Source organism: Giraffa tippelskirchi, chromosome 11, assembly GCF_054371585.1.
Source record: "Giraffa tippelskirchi isolate mGirTip1 chromosome 11, T2T-mGirTip1v1.2.pri, whole genome shotgun sequence".
In the NCBI taxonomy this organism is placed as follows: domain Eukaryota; kingdom Metazoa; phylum Chordata; class Mammalia; order Artiodactyla; family Giraffidae; genus Giraffa; species Giraffa tippelskirchi.
Window position 1 is genome coordinate 37,297,577 of NC_137285.1, and position 18,027 is coordinate 37,315,603.

Genomic DNA, 18,027 nt, shown 5'->3' on the forward strand with positions numbered 1-18,027 from the left:
GCCCCAACTGCTAATGACCTTGAGCAGCAACAAGTAGAATTGAAGCTACAAGCTGCCCAAGTGGAATCTACTTGCTGACTACTCTCCTCTGAGGAGGAACAGGAAGAGATATCATGGTAATGGGGCAGCAACTACTACGGCTGCAGTGGGTAGATGAGGTAACTATGGGTAGGAAGCCCAGGTCCTCAAAGCTAAAAAAAAAAAAAAAAAAAATGGCATCGGCAACGAGAAGCTTGAATTTTGAGAGAGACTGGATGAACCAAAAACACAGAGGTATCTTTGGTTGGGTTGAGGTCTGTCATGCCTCTCAAAACCAGAAGTCAATGCCAACAGTCTTGCTTATTAGCATGGAGCCACTCTTTCACACCGTACCCTTGATCCACCTCGCTACTTCTACTTTGACCTCAGCTGCTTTTGTTCGATCCCTGGGTTGGGAAGATCTCCTGGAGGAGGAAAGTGCAACCCACCCCAGTATTCTTGCCTGGGGAATCCCATGGACAGTGGAGCCTGGTGGACTATAGTCCATGGCGACACAAAGAGTCGGACACAACTGAGTGACTAAGTGTAGCTTTTAGGAGAAAGATGATTAGGGATGAGGCCAGGATCTTAGACCTCTCTTCAGAAGGGAGCCAAGGCTGAGTGCACTTGTCTGAACATGTTGGGGAGCTTTGGGGAGTATTAATGCTTATGGTTCTACTGAATCCTTGCACCAAAGTCACTTTCTACCCAGTCTGATAGGCAGAGAAGGAAACTGAATTCAATCTATAGACTGTGGGACAAAGTCACTGTGGGACAGAGATGCTAACATGGCCTTGCAGATGCCGCTTTCAGCTGATTCAATTCTCTATTGCAGTGGCTTTGGCATCTGCACATACCATTGAATTGATGTGCTACATGCTTCTATCTCCTGTCCCATAAGGGTTACAGAGAATTCACCTTTTCAAAGATTACCACGAGGGAAAAAAATAGTAGTGGGACGGATCAATCCCTTCTCCCCTTCCACTTAACCCTCTACCCTCTCCCTTCCTGGGTAATCAAACAGAAGCAAAATGAACTACAAGAGAGAGAAATGAAAATCAACACTTTAGTTAAAGATTTAATGGCTGCCAGAGTACTCATAGAGATTATTTCTCAGAACAGTGCCTGCCAGATGCAAGTACCAATTATATTTATTTTGTTTACTTAAAAAAAAAGTCGCATTTTAACCAGCTACTAAACTTCTCTTGAATTTGTACCCATGACTCATCGAGGCTTGTACCTCTATGTGCGTGCTAAGTTGCTTCAGTTGTGTCTGATTCTTTGCGACCCCATGGACCTGCCAGGCTCCTCTGTTCACGGGGATTCTCCAGGCAAGAATATTGGAATGGGTTGTCAGGCCTTCTTCCAGGGGATTTTCCTGACCCAGGGATCGAACCCAAGTCTCTTGTATCACCTGCATTGGCAGGCATGTTCTTTACAACTAGAATCACCTGGAGCCCTTGTACCTCTACACTGACATCCTTATTTGGGAGCGCATCAATTTGAATTCAATGACTAACAAAATGGAAAATACTCAGTAGGTTTTCTTGGTTAAACAGGTACAATCTGGTCAAGAGTGCAACTGACCTGACCCTAGGACATTTCAGATTTGCATGAAAACATGCTGTTCCTTCTTTAAGGAAACTTCATCCCCCACTTGAATGTCTAAAAAATGCTCAATAAGGAGTTTAATCAATGGGCATCATTCGCTGATACTGTTCATCAGTGGAAGCTAATAGTGGCCACTGGATAAGAGCCACAATCTCACCCCACTGACAACTCTGAAGACCAACTGTGGTAAAGGCTGGTCATCACAATAGGTTGAATTTTAAGCAGTGACCCTTTCCTTAGACAGTACTCCAGTAGATCATGTTATATTTTTATATAATGCTGTACATAACATGCATACATATAACAGGCATATTTTTACTAACTCTTAAGCTGCTGCCAGTGGCCTAGCCATCTGTTCTATTACTTGGAAGACTACAAAATGGCATATTAAAGATGATCCTTTCTATGGCTGCAGAATGTAGAAGACAATTGTGGCTGTTCATCTGACAATCTGAGCTGCACATACAGATGCTCACAGTAAGGGTCATTCTCTGATGAGACTCAGTAGAATCAGCTGCTGATCAAACCTGCATTACTCACATTGGTGCCATTGTTACCTAGATGCATCATCACATAAGGCATGGTGGTTTCCACTCATAAACTGGACACAATGGAAAAGGTCAAATGTTTCTGATGCAGAAGCTAACTATAATAAACACTTCACTTTTTGATGTTTCACTGCTGACAACTTTTAAGCCTCACTCTTCACTTTTCCTTTTCTGTCCCACATCTGGTCAAACTAATGAGAAAGCCTCTGTGAGCCCTCCTTCGGTGCTGGCAGGAAGTTCAAAACACCCACTAGAACACTTTTACTGCTCTACCACCTAACCACCAAAAGACTCCCAAGCCAGCCTCTCTCCCCCTAATCTCTCAGGCTGGTTTATGACCTGCCTGTGAGCCACCGTGCTCCTCCTAGAAATCCTTGTCACATGAGTAATAAAACATCCCATACACTTACAGTGTATCTGTGGCACTAGCACTGAAAACATTCAAGCCAAATTTGGGGGTGGAAAAATGTATTCTATTGCTGTGGAATCTTCAAAACAGTTGGAGAAGAGAGAAGTTTGGGCATCTAGACAATGACCAGCACATCTCAGGTCTCTCTTCTTTTTCTCTGACTTGCTAACTGCTGGTGAGCCCGTTCTTTGATCTCTACTGCTGCCTGCTGACAATTCGCACTTTAGGCTGTTTTATGTTGCATTTACTGGGCCTCTGTTATATTATAGATTGAACTAATCCAAGTCAGAAGTCTGGGTAATTGAAATTTAGGAACAGGTATATGAGCCTAGAGCTCTCCCTGAAATAGCTCCGGGTTGTGTATCTTGGCCCAGACTGATCTTGTGTACCAGACTGAATTATGTGTCTCAGTTCCAACATCAACTGTGCCTGACACTGTGCTCAGCACAGTGTCGGTTGTTCTGTAACCACTGGTCGTATGCGAAATTGGGAGTAGCAAGCTTTTACAGTGTGGTGACAGTTCAGAAATAATACATGACAGAATTTGTGTTTGAAACAAGACATTCCTGATACTAAAAGCTCTTCATTTATGCATACACTATTTAAAATTGGCTTATTTAAAATTAAATTATACAAAGCATGCAAATGACTTCACAATGAAAAAGAGTAAGACGAGAAATACTTAATAATAATAATAATAATAAATACTTAATAAAATAAGACCATACTTCTTAGCACGGTCTTATTTCTTCCTCAAACTCTCAACTGTATGAGAGAAAAAAGAAAGAAAGGGGGTGAGGAGAGAGAGAGAGCAAATGTGGATGAAAGGTGTTAAAGCCCATAAAATATGACTTTTATTGCTTGAATGATAAGACAGTATGATTCACTTAATCAATCATTGATTTAATTTATAGCTCCCTTTACTGCATTTCATAAAGTAGGCAGTTTGAAAATTTATCGCCCAAGGATGTCTAGAGAACTGAGAATCATACATATTTTTAGAGCCTTGAAGACTTCCTCAGGATGTGAAAATACATAATAAACAGATTTTATTTTATATCAAGCTAATTTATATTTTATAATGAGAAAAACCATGTTATAGATAAAATTTTAAACATCAAAAAAGACTTCCAAAAAAAGGTAAACACAGGGCTGAAACCACTAAATGTCTAATTGTGCATCAGGTTATAAATATAGGATATAGGACATAATATAGGACATAAACCTTAGGTCGTCAAATGACACATTGCTGAACTATGATACATTTTCATTATTTACTACCCCTGATAATGGAGAGGTTTCTTTTAAAAATATGGGTAAAGAACATGTGAATTTATACACTGGATTGTATCAGTAAAGGCCTAGTCAGGAGAAAGAAGCCATTCCTATTATTTTAAGAGAAAATTTAATATAAAAATTATTAATTAGGTATATATATGTATATATATAACTTTTAAGCTAATTATATATAATTATATATGTATTTATTGATTTATGTGCTGTGTCTTTATTGCAGTATATAGTCTTTCTCTAGATGTGGGGCTCAGGCCTAGGTGCCTAGTGGCACGTGGGAACCTAGTTAACCCACCAGGGATCAAACCACAACCCCTGCATTGGGAGGCAGACTCTCAAGCACTGGACCACGTTTTTAAGAAAGTCCCAAAAGTTATTTTAGCCCTAGAAATTTCCTGACACCTTAGGCATCAAATAGCTAAACTGTATCTTCTCATAGATGTTGCATGTTTAAAAAAAAAAATGTTTTAGAAAAAATTGAGGAAGTAAAATGTATCCCGAGACCTGAGGGGAAGTGGATTTGTTGAGGGAAGGGGAAGGAGAGGAGGAAAAAGAACTTGTCACAGGAAGGGAACGTGATGAGGAAAGGCAGCCTGGCAAGAATAAGCAGGTTGCTTTCTGCGGGGGACATGCTTCACCCACACTATCCTACTTAATTCCAAACTCCTTTATGGAACACGTATGCTCACTCACTCATTATCTCCTTTTTAAAAGAGATTTTTAAAGAGGACAAAATAAGGCTTACTGTTTTGATCAAGACCACAGAGCCAGCAAATTGTGGTTAGATTTGAATTCAGGAGAATAAAGTACACATTCTTAACTCTTAAAGTGCTTCTCTGGGTGTTACAACATTTTTTGTGGTTGGTTAACCAGCAGAGACACAGAACTAATTGCTTTCTCAACAACATCAACAGTTGATAAGTACTTGAACTTCATGTTTGAGGTTGCTGTGCATTAGATTTTTTATCAAATATTTATACAGTTTTAATTGCTCTTGATCCAGTGAACATTTAATGAGGAACAAATTTCTGATTATTCTAGTGGTGAGAAAAATGCAAGGTACTACAAATTACTACTAAAAGCTTTTACAATCAAAAACTAAAATTTTCAGGTAAATATTTTACTACAAAAGGGATCATTGGTTTTTAGTAAAAAGTGTCATTTCTGATCCCATAGTTTAGTAATTTTCTCAAACACATTAGGTAGAGAGAAAGAAGCGCAACAAAATATCTAAACTTTTAACAAGTATCCAGGTTGGAAATCTAGAAACTGTTTTTAATAGCTTATCAATTAGATCTAGGCTTCTTGGTACTATTACAAAAAATGTGTTTTTCTATCTGTAACAACGAGGTCTTATTTTACTCATCTGCAAAATTGAGATAATAATACCAACTTTACAGGGTATTGAAAGGATTAGGGAATACATATGTGTGTGGAAACATCTCTACAATGAATTTTTAAAAATATTTACTTATTTATTTGGCTGCACCAGGTCTTAGTTGAGGCATGTGAGATTTAGCTCCCTTGCCAGGGATTGAACCCCAGCCCCCTTGCAATTAAGTCTTAGCCATTGGACCACCAGGCAAGACCCTCCAAGATGAATTTGAAGAAAGAGTAGGTGTAGGACTGATTACAGAACTTCATATATAAAGGTCAGATGTAAGAAAGAGCATGATGTTCTTAAAGAAATAAATTGATGAACCAACACTGATTTTTTTCTTAAGTGGTTAGGTGCTCTCCTTTCCAGTGACTTGAAAGATGATCTAGCTCTTCAGACTCTTTAATCTCTCCAGTTTGCTGGAGATAAATTATTTCATCCAGCTTCTAAATATTGCATGAATTACATCTTCAATAAAAATTTATTTCCACCTCTTAGGAGAATCCACCTATTCAGGAAATACTATTCTTTATATACGTTTGTGACTCCTTCCCTATAAAGATATTTCATATTGCAGCCTCCTCAAAGGCAAAAGGTGGGGAATTTTTGACAAGGGCTATGATTTCAATCCCCAGTATCACCATTTTCAAACTGGATGACTGTTGGAAAGTATGGTGTTTTCATCAAGATGATGCAAATTATGAATTTCTACCTCACAGAGACTTGTTATGTTGAATCAGATAAGATGTAAATAAATCATCAGGCAGTAAACTCTTATTCAATTCCCCCAACCTTCTTATAAAGGAAATACAATCCTTCTCTAATCATTTTAGTATCCCAAAATGTCTGGAAGACATTGTTCTTGATTTTATGTTTATGATTTGTATTATCATGATTTGTTTTGTACGGTTTCCTGGTAGCACAGCTAGACTAAGACAGAATATAACTACAGTGGTATAATTGATTGTGCAGAACATGTCAAACATGTGCAGAGAATATTGAGATGAGAAAAATTATCCTTTTTGTTCATTAGGAATTTTATGCATATTAGGATGGAAAAGATAAACTCATTATAAAATGCTGACTTAAATGAACAAAATGATGGCAGGATCTCTACAGCATATCAAAAGAAAATATCACTCTTATGTGGATTTTGTAAATAGCAATAGTGACAGGATATGGCAAATAACATCAGATAATTTTACATGATGAATCGACTTTTCCTTATCACACACTAACTGGAAAAAAGCAAATAATCTTCGGATAGAACCTAAGAATTACTGCCAAAGAAAGTTGGCCCTGCAGCTATGAAGGCCAAGGTGGAGCATATGCAGTGGTATAAACATAAACACATTTTTAAACAAGTTTAAAACATCTAGAATGCCCTTGACATAGAAATGAGTCACTGTGTGCTATATAGTCTCATATTTCAGGAATCTAACCTTTACTTTATTATGAAATATACAAGGTATGAACTGAGTAAAGTGAAAGTTGCTCAGTTGTGTCTGACTCTTTGCAGCCCCATTGACTTGCAGTCATGGAATTCTCCAAGCCAGAATACTGGAGTGGGTAGCCTTTCCCTTCTCCAGGGGATCTTCCCAACCCAGGGATCGAACCCAGGTCTCCTGTATTGCAGATGGATTCTTTGCCAGCTGAACCACAAGGAAAGCCCATGAACTGAGAGATGAAACTATTTTGTTAAAATTGAAGCATGCTAAACCTCTTCAGTCATGTGTGACTCTTTGTGACCCCATGGACTGTAGCCTGCCAGGCTCCTCTGTACATGGGATTCTTCAGGCAAGAATACTGGAGCAGGTTGCCATTTCCTCCTCCAAGGGATCTTCCCAACCCAGGGATGGAACCCTCATCTCTTACATCTCCTGCATTGGCAGGTAGGTTCTTTACCAAGAGCCCCACCCCAGGAAGCCTTTGTTAAAACTAACCCCAAGTAAACCAGGAAAACTTTCTTACTTCCCTTTTTACCCAATAAGTGGCATGAGAGTTCTGATATCCTATGCTGAATTCTTCTAAGACACTTCTCTACTATCATATCCTCTTATGAATTAGAAAGGTTTAGTTTTAAATAGTTTGTTCAGCCTGAGAGTAGCAAAACAATGCAACAAACATAGATCTCTGACAACCAGGTTGGCACTTTTTAGGAACTGAAGAAAGCTATTGGCATCTTTTAAAATGTACTAATTTAATTATTTAAACCGAAGCTTGTACATAGTCAGGATAAACCTGCCTTACTCATGGTTTCTATTTGGAAAGATTCCTGCAGGCTACTCCTTTTCATTAAACAAATAAACAAATGAAAACTTATAAAGGGATTTTTAAGGTAAAAAATTCAGTTAGCAAACTTTGATATTCACTGTGCTATTTCTAAGTAGGAATGTAGCAAACATTTTCAATAACTCAAATATTGTTTGGCAACTTCAGTATTAATTAATAGAATTCTAAGAAAACATGAAGTCGCAAAGAGTTGGACATGACTGAGCGACTGAACTGAACTGAAGAAAAAAAGGATAAAATCATGGTTTTACTTACTAATCTGAAATTATTTATTCTCTAATAGAATAGAATAATCCTAAATTCTTAGGGAAGAAAAATGCTCCAGTTAGATTTTTAAATGGTGAAGTAGCATGACACATAATATGATACAATTGCAAGAAATAAATTTGTGTATCTAATGATGAGAGGTGGAAAAATACAACTGAGTCATTTAAAAATGATTTTTTATCACAAAAAGACTAATTTTGGGGGGATTAAAAGAAAAATACCATGCAACATTTCTTTTAAAAGCCCGCTAACCCAGATATTAATTTCTCAATGCTAAACTGACACTACAGGTGCACCAAAGTCTCTTACATTTTTAAGCAAACAATTTTCATTGAAGTATTAGCATATATAAAGAAAAATTCACAGAGTCCAAAGCATTTGTACATATTTGTACATATCTCCACTATGATTAAAACAAACAAAAAACAACAACAACTATCACTTCAGAAACATTTTCTGTGTTCTCCTCCAGTCATTACCCCCCAAAGCAATTGTCATTCTGATTTCTGTCACTGTAGATTGGTTTTGCCTTTATAGAAATGGAACCCAACAATCTTGTTTCCTACTCTGGCTTACTTTCTTCAACATTGTACCTGTGAGACATGCGTGATAGCATGTGTAGCAGTAGTGTGTTCATTTTTATTGCTGCATAGTTTTTCATTGCATAATTATGAGATCATTTATCCAGTCTGAGAAGTATATAGTTTTTCTCCAGATTTTGGGTAGTAAATATATTTCAAATATTATTATTATGTTTGAATATAATGTTTTGGTGCACATATATTTACAATTTTGCTGAGTATATTCCTAGGAGTAAAATTTCATGGGATGTTGTGCATATTAAGCAAGATTTAGTAGAAACTACCACATAATTTTTCAAAGTGGTTTTATTAATTTATATACCAGCATTGTAGAAGAATGTAGGAGTGTCTCATTATGGTCTTTATTTTCTTTTCCCTGATGACTAATAATGTTGAGCTACTTTTCTTTAAAAAAAATCACTGAGGAATGGATTTCAAGTCTTTTGCTTACTCATCCTTTTATTATGCATTTCTTTCTTCAATGTATAGAAAATCTTTTATATTTTAGAAACCTATTTGTTGGTATGTACATCAGACACTGTGTACATATATGTAGTTTCATTTCTTTTAAGGGTGACTTTTATGGAAAGGTCTTAATTTCAATGTAAGCCATTTAATCAATATTTTTCTTTATATGTGGCTTATTATATAATGCTGAAGAAATATTTTTCTATCCCAAGGACTTGTTCTTTTGTGTTATTTTACAGAAGCTCGATCATTTAATCTTTCAGATTTGGGTCTAAAATTCTTCTAGCACTGAGTTTTGTATATGATATACCATAGGAATCAAGATTTATTTTTTCCTCTGGATACCTAGTTGTCTCTGGTAACCAGTGATCTACTGTCTCTCTCACTGGAGATTAATTATGCATGCTCAAACAATTTCATATAAAACAAAGCACTTAATATATACTTTTTTATGCCTGACTTCCTTCACATGGCATATGCTTTTGAAATTCATTCATTTTATTTTGTGGTCAATAGTTCATTCACTATTGTTATTGCAGAGTAGAATTCCATTGTACGAATATATCACATTTGCTTAGCTGTTCACCTCTTGTTAGCTATTTTGTTTGTTCCCAGTTTTTGATTACTAGGAATAAAGCCAATGTGATTATGTACGCAATATTTTGTGGACATCTGTTTTTATTTCTCTTGGGCCCATACTCAGGAATGGATATGCTGGATACTATGATGAATGTTTGCTTAATTTTTTAAGAAAGTATTAAATCTTTCCAAAGCAAGTATACTATTTTATACTTTTCTATCACTATATTGGCTTCCCTGGTGGCTCAGTCATTAAAGAGGCTGCCTGCAATGCAGGAGCCCTGGATTCAATCCCTGGGTCAGGAAGATTCCCCTGGAGAAGGAAATGGCAACCCACTCCAGTATTCTTGCCTGAAGAATTAATTTCATGGACAGAGGAGCCTGGTGGGCTATAGTCCACGGAGTTACACAGAGTCTAATCACTATATTAGAGTCTCATTTGCTCCATACATTCTGCAGCACTTGGTATTTTTCAAACCCAATTTACCATATTATGTTTCTTTTATGGTTAGTGATTTTGTGTCATGACTGGGAAATTTTTGCCTACCCTAAAGTCAAGAATATTATATTCTAAAATTTTGTAGTGTTTGATTTTGTGCTTGCATCTATGAGCTGTTTTAAGTTAAATACTGTGTATGGTATGATATGAGGATTGAAGTTGAAATTTTACCCTTTCCCCTTTGATAAAAATGACTGTGTGTGTGTGTGTGTGTGTGTGTGTGTGTGTGTGTGTGTGTGTGTGTACGGGATTATTTCTGGACTCTTGATTCTGTTCCTCTTATATATATATTTATTTTAACACCAATAAAAGATTATTTTGAATATTGATTGATTCATAATAACTCTTGATATCAGATAGTCTAAGTTCTCAAACTTTATCCTTTTTTAAACTGATTTTGCTCTTCTAGATCCTTTGCATTTCTATATAAATTTTAGAATTACCTTATGATTCCTACGCAAAGTGATTGGAGTTACATTACAAAATAAATAGAACAAATTGGTAAGAATCCGTATATTAACATAATTGCACTTTCCAGCCTGTGAAAATAGTTTGTTTCTTCATTTATTTGATTTTTCTCCCCTCTATCCTTTAGTTTAAAATTGGAGAGAAGGTGTCTGCTATTATTCAAAACTTCTGATTTAAAATACACATCTTTCTCTCTTTTTGGTCACTATAGGATCAGAGTGCTAAAGTTGGCTTTGTACTCATCCAGAGTTGAGAGTTAAAATATATTTTACCAGGGTAGTGTGTTTAGGACACGAGATTGTGATGATAATTATGTACGCATTGTTCACATATCACACACGGGAGGATGGAATTTGTTTGTATAAAAAGGAATCTTTCCTTAATTATCAAAATGTGTACTCATTTTGTAAGCCCATTTAAGGGAATATTTATGTACAAACTCACTCAATTTCACTTGACGCATAGCAATTTGATCCTTAGGAAACTAGATATGGCAAATGCAGTCACTGCAAAAGATGGCACTGTTTAGGAAAGAACACACACACACACACACACACACACACACACATACAGTAAATAGATAAAACCAAAAAAGGCAACTCTTAAAATTGGGTAGAAAAAAGATCAACAAAATTTATACCTATTCCCTTTAAATAAAAGCTGGACAAAATTTATCACCAGAAATACTTTTATTTAGGAAATCTTACTCTATATTTTATTGGGCATATGAACTTTGGGATCAGTGAAATAGCAGTTAGTTATTGGATTTTAAAAACCAGTTAAAAAGACAAAAATCTTCACTTCATTCTTTACATATACTATCTTCTCTAAATTGTTTAGAACTTGAATACTCAAATTATGACCTAACATAGAGATAATAAATTTTGTATGTCTTTCATAGAGAAATATACTTATGCCTAGTTGGTCAAGAGTAAGTAAAATATTAAGAATATTCTAACACACCCTATTATATTTTCTCTTTTAATAATTAAAAATCTGCCTTCATTAAGCAGTAGGAAATATCATAATATCAGGCCATTTGAGAAAGATGAACACATGATCTCTATGGAGAAAGTTTACAACTTCAGTAAAGATGTGTGTGTGTGTGTGTGTGCACTCAGTTGTGTCCAACTTCTCGCGACCCCATGGACCAGATGGCCAGGCTCTTCTGTCCATGGGATCTCCCAGCTGAGAATACTGGAGTTGGTTACCATTCCTCCTCCAGGGGATCTTCTCCACCCAGGGATCAATCAAACCTGCGTTTTCTGTGGCTTCTGAATTGGCAGACAGATTCTTTACCACTGGGCCACGTGGGAAGCCCAAGAACTTAGAATGAAAAGTGCAAAATGAAACATTCTGTCTTCATCACAAATCTTGGCAATTCACCACCACTATATTAAATAAACACTATCAGTGATGAAATATGCGCCTAATAAGGGAAAGCAATTTTCTTATTCTAAAAACAGGCAGTCAAAACATAGTTGTAATTTCTCTATTCTACATTGATGATACATTTCAGGACAATACATTTGCTTGGAATAAAACATTTTTAGATAAAATATAAGTAATATATTATCTAAGAGCTTTAAAATGTTTTCCATATAGCTTTCTTTATATGGTATATTGTATATTCCTTGAAGAGGTTCCATTTTACTAAGGAAAAAGTTTCAGTATAAAAGATACAAATACACAACTGAATATTTTCTTTGTTGTATAATAAATTGACTTTTCAAAGCTATAAAGTATTCTGAATTTAAGGGCTTTTGGAAATAATGACCTTCATTAGAGTTTGTAAGGCATTCTGGGCAATAACATAAAAAACTGTGTCAGCGGAGTAGTTTCTCCCTTAAAATGGTCACCTTCACTGTGTAATAAATCGCCTGTGTTCATAAAAGAATCTCTGCGGAACACTTCAAATTTGAAAGCATATATCTTCACTTTGAACTTTTATAGGAAATGTATAGGTTATTTTATTTATGGCCAGATTACACTTACTACATAAAAGGATATCACTGCTTTGAAAAGTGTGCTTATGTAGAAATATAAAAGTACTTACCAGTTACTTATCAGACTTAGCAAAAAGGTAACCCCAAAATGTGTATAAGTTAAATTATTTGAATACACATATTAGCTGGTCTTTCCACTGATTTCACCAACTCAACGGACATGAGTTTGAGCAAACTCTGGGAGATAGTGAAGGACAGGGAAGTCTGGCATGCTGTGTAGTCCATGAGACTGCAAAAAGTCGGACATGACTTAGGGACTGAACAGCAGTTACTTATCTTTTGTTCTTATATAACAGGTATTATGATTTCATACACCCTCATTTCTTCTCAGTAAGAATAAATGAGCTTATGATGGAAGATAAAAATATATTTTCTAGTACTAACAGCAATAATAAATAGTAAAATCTTCTTAAATAGACTTTTAATTATCTATGAGTATAAATAATCTTATTAAATAATATTGCAAGAAAAATCTTTTTCCTGCATATTAATATAATGACTTGAAAAATTGAACTATTTTTAATATCAATATTTTTATTGATTTAAGCATAATCACTCAGTTCAGTCACTCAGTCATGTCCTATTCTTTGCGACCCCATGGGCTGCAACATGCCAGGCTTCCCGGTCCATCACCAACTCCTGGAGCTTGCTCAAACTCATGTCCGTCGAGTTGGTGATGCTATCCAACCATCTCATCCTCTCTCATCACCTTCCCTTCCTGCCTTCAATCTTTCCCAGCATCAGGGTCTTTTCAAATGAGTCAGTTCTTCGGATCAGGTAGCCAAAATATTCAAGTTTCAGATTCAGCATCAGTCCTTCCAATGAATATTCAGGGCTGATTTCCTTTAGGATAGACTAGTTGGATCTCCTTGCTGTCCAAGGGACTCTCAAGAGTCTTCTCCAATACCACAGTTCAAAAGCATCAATTTTTGGTGCTCAGCTTTCTTTATAGTCCAACTCTTACATCCATAAATGACTACTGGAAAAAACACGGCTTTTACTAGATGGACCTTTGTTGGCAAAGTAATGTCTGTTTTTTAATATGGTGTCTAGGTTGTTCATAGCTTTTCTTCCAAGAAGTAAGCATCTTTTAATTTCATGGCTGCAATCTCCATCTGCAGTGATTTTGGAGCCCAGAAAAATAAAGTCAGCCACTGTTTCCACTGTTTACCCATCTATTTGCCATGATGTGATGGGACCGGATGCCATGATCTTAGTTTTCTGAATCTTGAGTTTTAAGCCAACTTTTTCACTCTCATCCTTTACTTTCATCAAGAGGCTCTTTAGTTCTTCTTCACTTTCTGCCATAAGGGTCACGTCATCTGTGTATCTGAGGTTATACATATTTCTTCCAGCAATCTTGATTCCACTTTTTGCTTCATCCAGTCAGGCATTTCACATGATGTACTGTGCAGATAGTTAAATAAGCAGAGTGACAATATACAGCCTTGATGTAGTTGTTTCCTACTCATTGCAAATATTATAAACTGAGAATATATCTCTTAAATAACTTACTAGGGGATTTTTAATAGTTTACAGGGTAGAAGGAGCAAAGATGAATGCCTAAATAATTTCTGAAATTGAAACATCATTAAGTCATACCTTTACATTAAGAAATCTCATTTTCTACACTTTTAATTGTTATGTCTCATTGAAATTATTACTCTCTGCCTTGTTGAGCTATCAATCAATTGTATATCAATCAATATGTATAGTATCAATCAATATGTATAGTATTACATATATATATGTACGTATATGTTTATGTATAAAATATAACATAGAAATCTATCTTATATGATACATATCTCATATATAACGCATATCCAATTTTGCCTTTTAGGATGTAGAATCTTTATGAACAAATCTTGTCTGTCCTCAGCAGCTAACACAGCAATTTTCACAAAGTAAAGTTTTGAAATTATTTTTTATCAATGTTTAAGAAACCTGTATGCAGGTCAGGAAGCAACAGTGAGAACTGGACATGGAACAACAGACTGGCTCCAAATAGGAAAAGGAGTACGTCAAGGCTGTATATTGTCACCCTGTTTATTTAATTTACATGCAGAGTACATCATGAGAAATGCTGGACTGGATGAATCTCAAGCTGGAATCAAGATTGCCTGGAGAAATATCAATAACCTCAGATATGCAGAGGACACCACCCTTATGGCAGAAAATGAAGAACTAAAAAGCCTCTTGATGAAAGTGAAAGAGGAGAGTGAAAAAGTTGGCTTAAAGTTCAACATTCAGAAAACTAAGATCATGGCATCCAGTCCCATCACTTCATGGAAGATAGATGGGGAAACAGTGGAAACAGTGTCAGGCTTTATTTTGGGGGCTCCAAAATCACTGCAGATGGTGATTGAAGCCATGAAATTGAAAGACGCTTACTCCTTGGAAGGAAAGTTATAACCAACCTAGACAGCATATTAAAAAGCACAGACATTACTTTGCCAACAAAGGTCCGTCTAGTCAAGGCTATGGTTTTTCCAGTAGTCATGTATGGATGTGAGAGTTGGACGATAAAGAAAGCTGAGCGTCAAAGAATTGATGCTTTTGAACTGTGGTGTTGGAGAAGACTCTTGAGAGTCCCTTGGACTGTAAGGAGATCCAACCAGTCCATCCTAAAGGAGATCAGTCCTGGGTATTCATTGGAAGGACTGATGTTGAAGCTGAAACTCCAATACTTTGGCCACCTCATGCGAAGAGTTGACTCATTGGAAAAGACCTTAATGCTGGGAAGGATTGGGGACAGAAGGAGAAGGGGATGACACAGGATGAGATGGCTGGATGGCATCACCGACTCGATGGACATGAGTTTGGGTAAACTCTGGGAGTTGGTGTGGACAGGGAGGCCTTACGTGCTGCGATTCATGGGGTTGCAAAGAGTCAGACACGACTGAGCGACTGAACTGAACTGAATTGAAATCAATATTTCATCTTACATTTCAATTACTTAAAAGTCAAAAAGTAATACTTATAACTAATATTCACTGGGTGGTGTCTATGTGGCCACCATTGTTCAGTCTGTTCTAACCCCTAAGGTGCCATAGAATAAAAATATTAAATAACAGTTTATATGAATTGTCAGTTCTTGATGATAGTCTAACCTAAGCCAATTTCATTTCCATTTAGAAAATATAGATTGAAATTTTAGGAAAATATTCCAAAGAATAAAATATGAATTTTAAAAAATCAAACAGGTTTGTTATTGAAAAGAATAAAAAGTGGAAACAATTAATATAAGCTTCTTCACAGTTTGAACTAGCTTGGGAATAAAGTTAGCCAAGTTTAAGTAAATAGAAATAAAATTGCTTCTATGATTGTGTTGTTTAAAGTCCACCCAGAAGAGATGTCCATTTCATTATAGGGGACTGGAATGCAAAAGTAGGAAGTCATGAAATATCTGGAGTAACAGGCAAATTTGGCATTGGAGTACAGAATGAAGCAGGGAAAAGCCTAATAGAGTTTTGCCAAGAGAACACACTGGTCATAGCAAACACCCTCTTCCAACAAACAGAGAAGACTCTACACATGGACATCACAAGATGGTCAACACTGAAATCAGATTGATTATATTCTTTGCAGCCAAAGATGGAGAAGCTCTATGCAGTCAGCAAAACAAGACCAGGAGCTGACTCCTGTGACCTCCATATTGCCAAATTCAGACTTAAATTGAAGAAAGTGGGGGAAAACCACTAGACCATTCAGGTATGACATAAATCAAATCCCTTATGATTATACAGTGGAAGTGAGAAATAGATTTAAGGGACTAGAGCTGATAGACAGAGTGCCTGATGATCTATGGACGGAGGTTCGTGACATTGTACAGGAGACAGGGATTAAGACCATCTCCAAAAAAAAGAAATGCAAAAAAGAAAAATGGCTGTCTGAGGAGGCCTTACAAACAGCTGTGAAAAGAAGAAAAGCCAAAAGCAAAGGAGAAAAGGAAAGATATACCCATTTGAACGGAGTTCCAAAGAATAGCAAGGAGATGTAAGAAAGCCTTCCTCAGTGGTCAATGCAAAGAAATAGAAGAAAACAATAGAATGGGAAAGACTAGAGATCTCTTCAAGAAAATTAGAGATATCAAGGGAACATTTCATGCAAGTTGGGCTCAGTAAAGGACAGAAATTGTATGGACCTAACAGAAGTAGAAGATATTAAGAAGAGTGGCAAGAATACACAGAAGAACTGTACAGAAAGGATCTTCACGACCCAGATAATCACGATGGTGTGATCACTCACCTAGAGCCAGACATCCTGGAATGTGAAGTCAAGTGGCTTAGGAATATCACTACAAACAAAGCTAGTGGAGATGATGGAATTCCAGTTGAGCTATTTCAAATCCTGAAAGATGATGCTGAAAAAGCAAGAGAGTACCAGATAAACATCTATTTCTGCTTTATTGACTATGCTAAAGCCTTTTACTGTGTGAATCACAATAACCTGTGGAAAATTCTGAAAGAGATGGGAATACCAGACCACCTGACCTGCTTCTTGAGAAATCTGTATGCAGGTTAGGAAGCAACAGTTAGAACTGGACATGGAACAACAGACTGGTTCCAAATAGGAAAAGGAGCACGTCAAGGCTGTATATTGTCACCCTGCTTATTTAACTTATATGCAGAGTACATCATGAGAAACGCTGGGCTGGATGAAGCACAAGCTGGACTCAGGATTGCCCGGAAAATATTGAATAACGGTTAGATGCTTAGATGGCATCACCGACTCCATGCACATGAGTTTGGGTAAACTCAGGGAGTTGTTGATGGACAGGGAGGCCTGGTGTGCTACGGTTCATGGGTTCGCAAAAAGTTGGACACGACTGAACAACTGAACTGAGCTGAACTAGAGATTCTCCTGATTTGTATTATGGGATCAATTCAGCATAACTGCAAGATATATGAGGTAAGTTAAATCCACTTAGAATCACATGTCCTGATTCCATTATTATTCCATTCTGCAAAACATGTTAATATCCAAAGAGTGTATCTAATGTCTTACATTGTTGCAACTATTGCTTTCTTGAAGATAATTTTTTGTTTTTGAAAACAATCTGCAGTTTAAATTTTTTTCAGAAATTAATTTATATCATTTATATATTTAATTTTAACTTTTAAAAATTTCATCTAAGTAAACATAGTATATAATATATCCATGACTTTGCAAATTATCACAGTTTCACTTAGAATGATTAAACAGGAACATCCTTTTGTTGATTTTGAGACCTAAATTATCCACATCAAATCCAATGAAAATCAATATCTCATTAGACTCTAATTGGAAAATTAATATCTCTTTTCAGTGCTTTATTTTGGAGTAGATGGGAGTGCCAAAGCAGAGGCTGAGGAAATCCTTTAAAACAAAAAGCATGGTATCAAAACTTTGATATAGCCATTTAAGAATAAACAGAGAAAACTTCTCATCAGAAGGTCAGTGATATTTTTAATAAAGAAATTACTTTTCCTTTAAAAGTACAAATGGACAGGAGTAGAAAAAACAAATACCTCTAATGCCATCCTTTTGAATGGCTGCAAGAGCTGTTTTACTGACGACAGGCTACAGTGCCCTATGTATTAATTTCAAAGCTGTCACTTTTATTTT

At 36.3% G+C, this 18,027-nt stretch overlaps 1 long non-coding RNA gene across 1 annotated transcript in view; it reads right to left on the reverse strand.

Moving 5' to 3' along the window:
- LOC145525358 (uncharacterized) overlaps nt 1-18,027 on the reverse strand; it is a 41,312-nt gene that overhangs the window by 4,976 nt on the left and 18,309 nt on the right. The window lies entirely within an intron of this gene.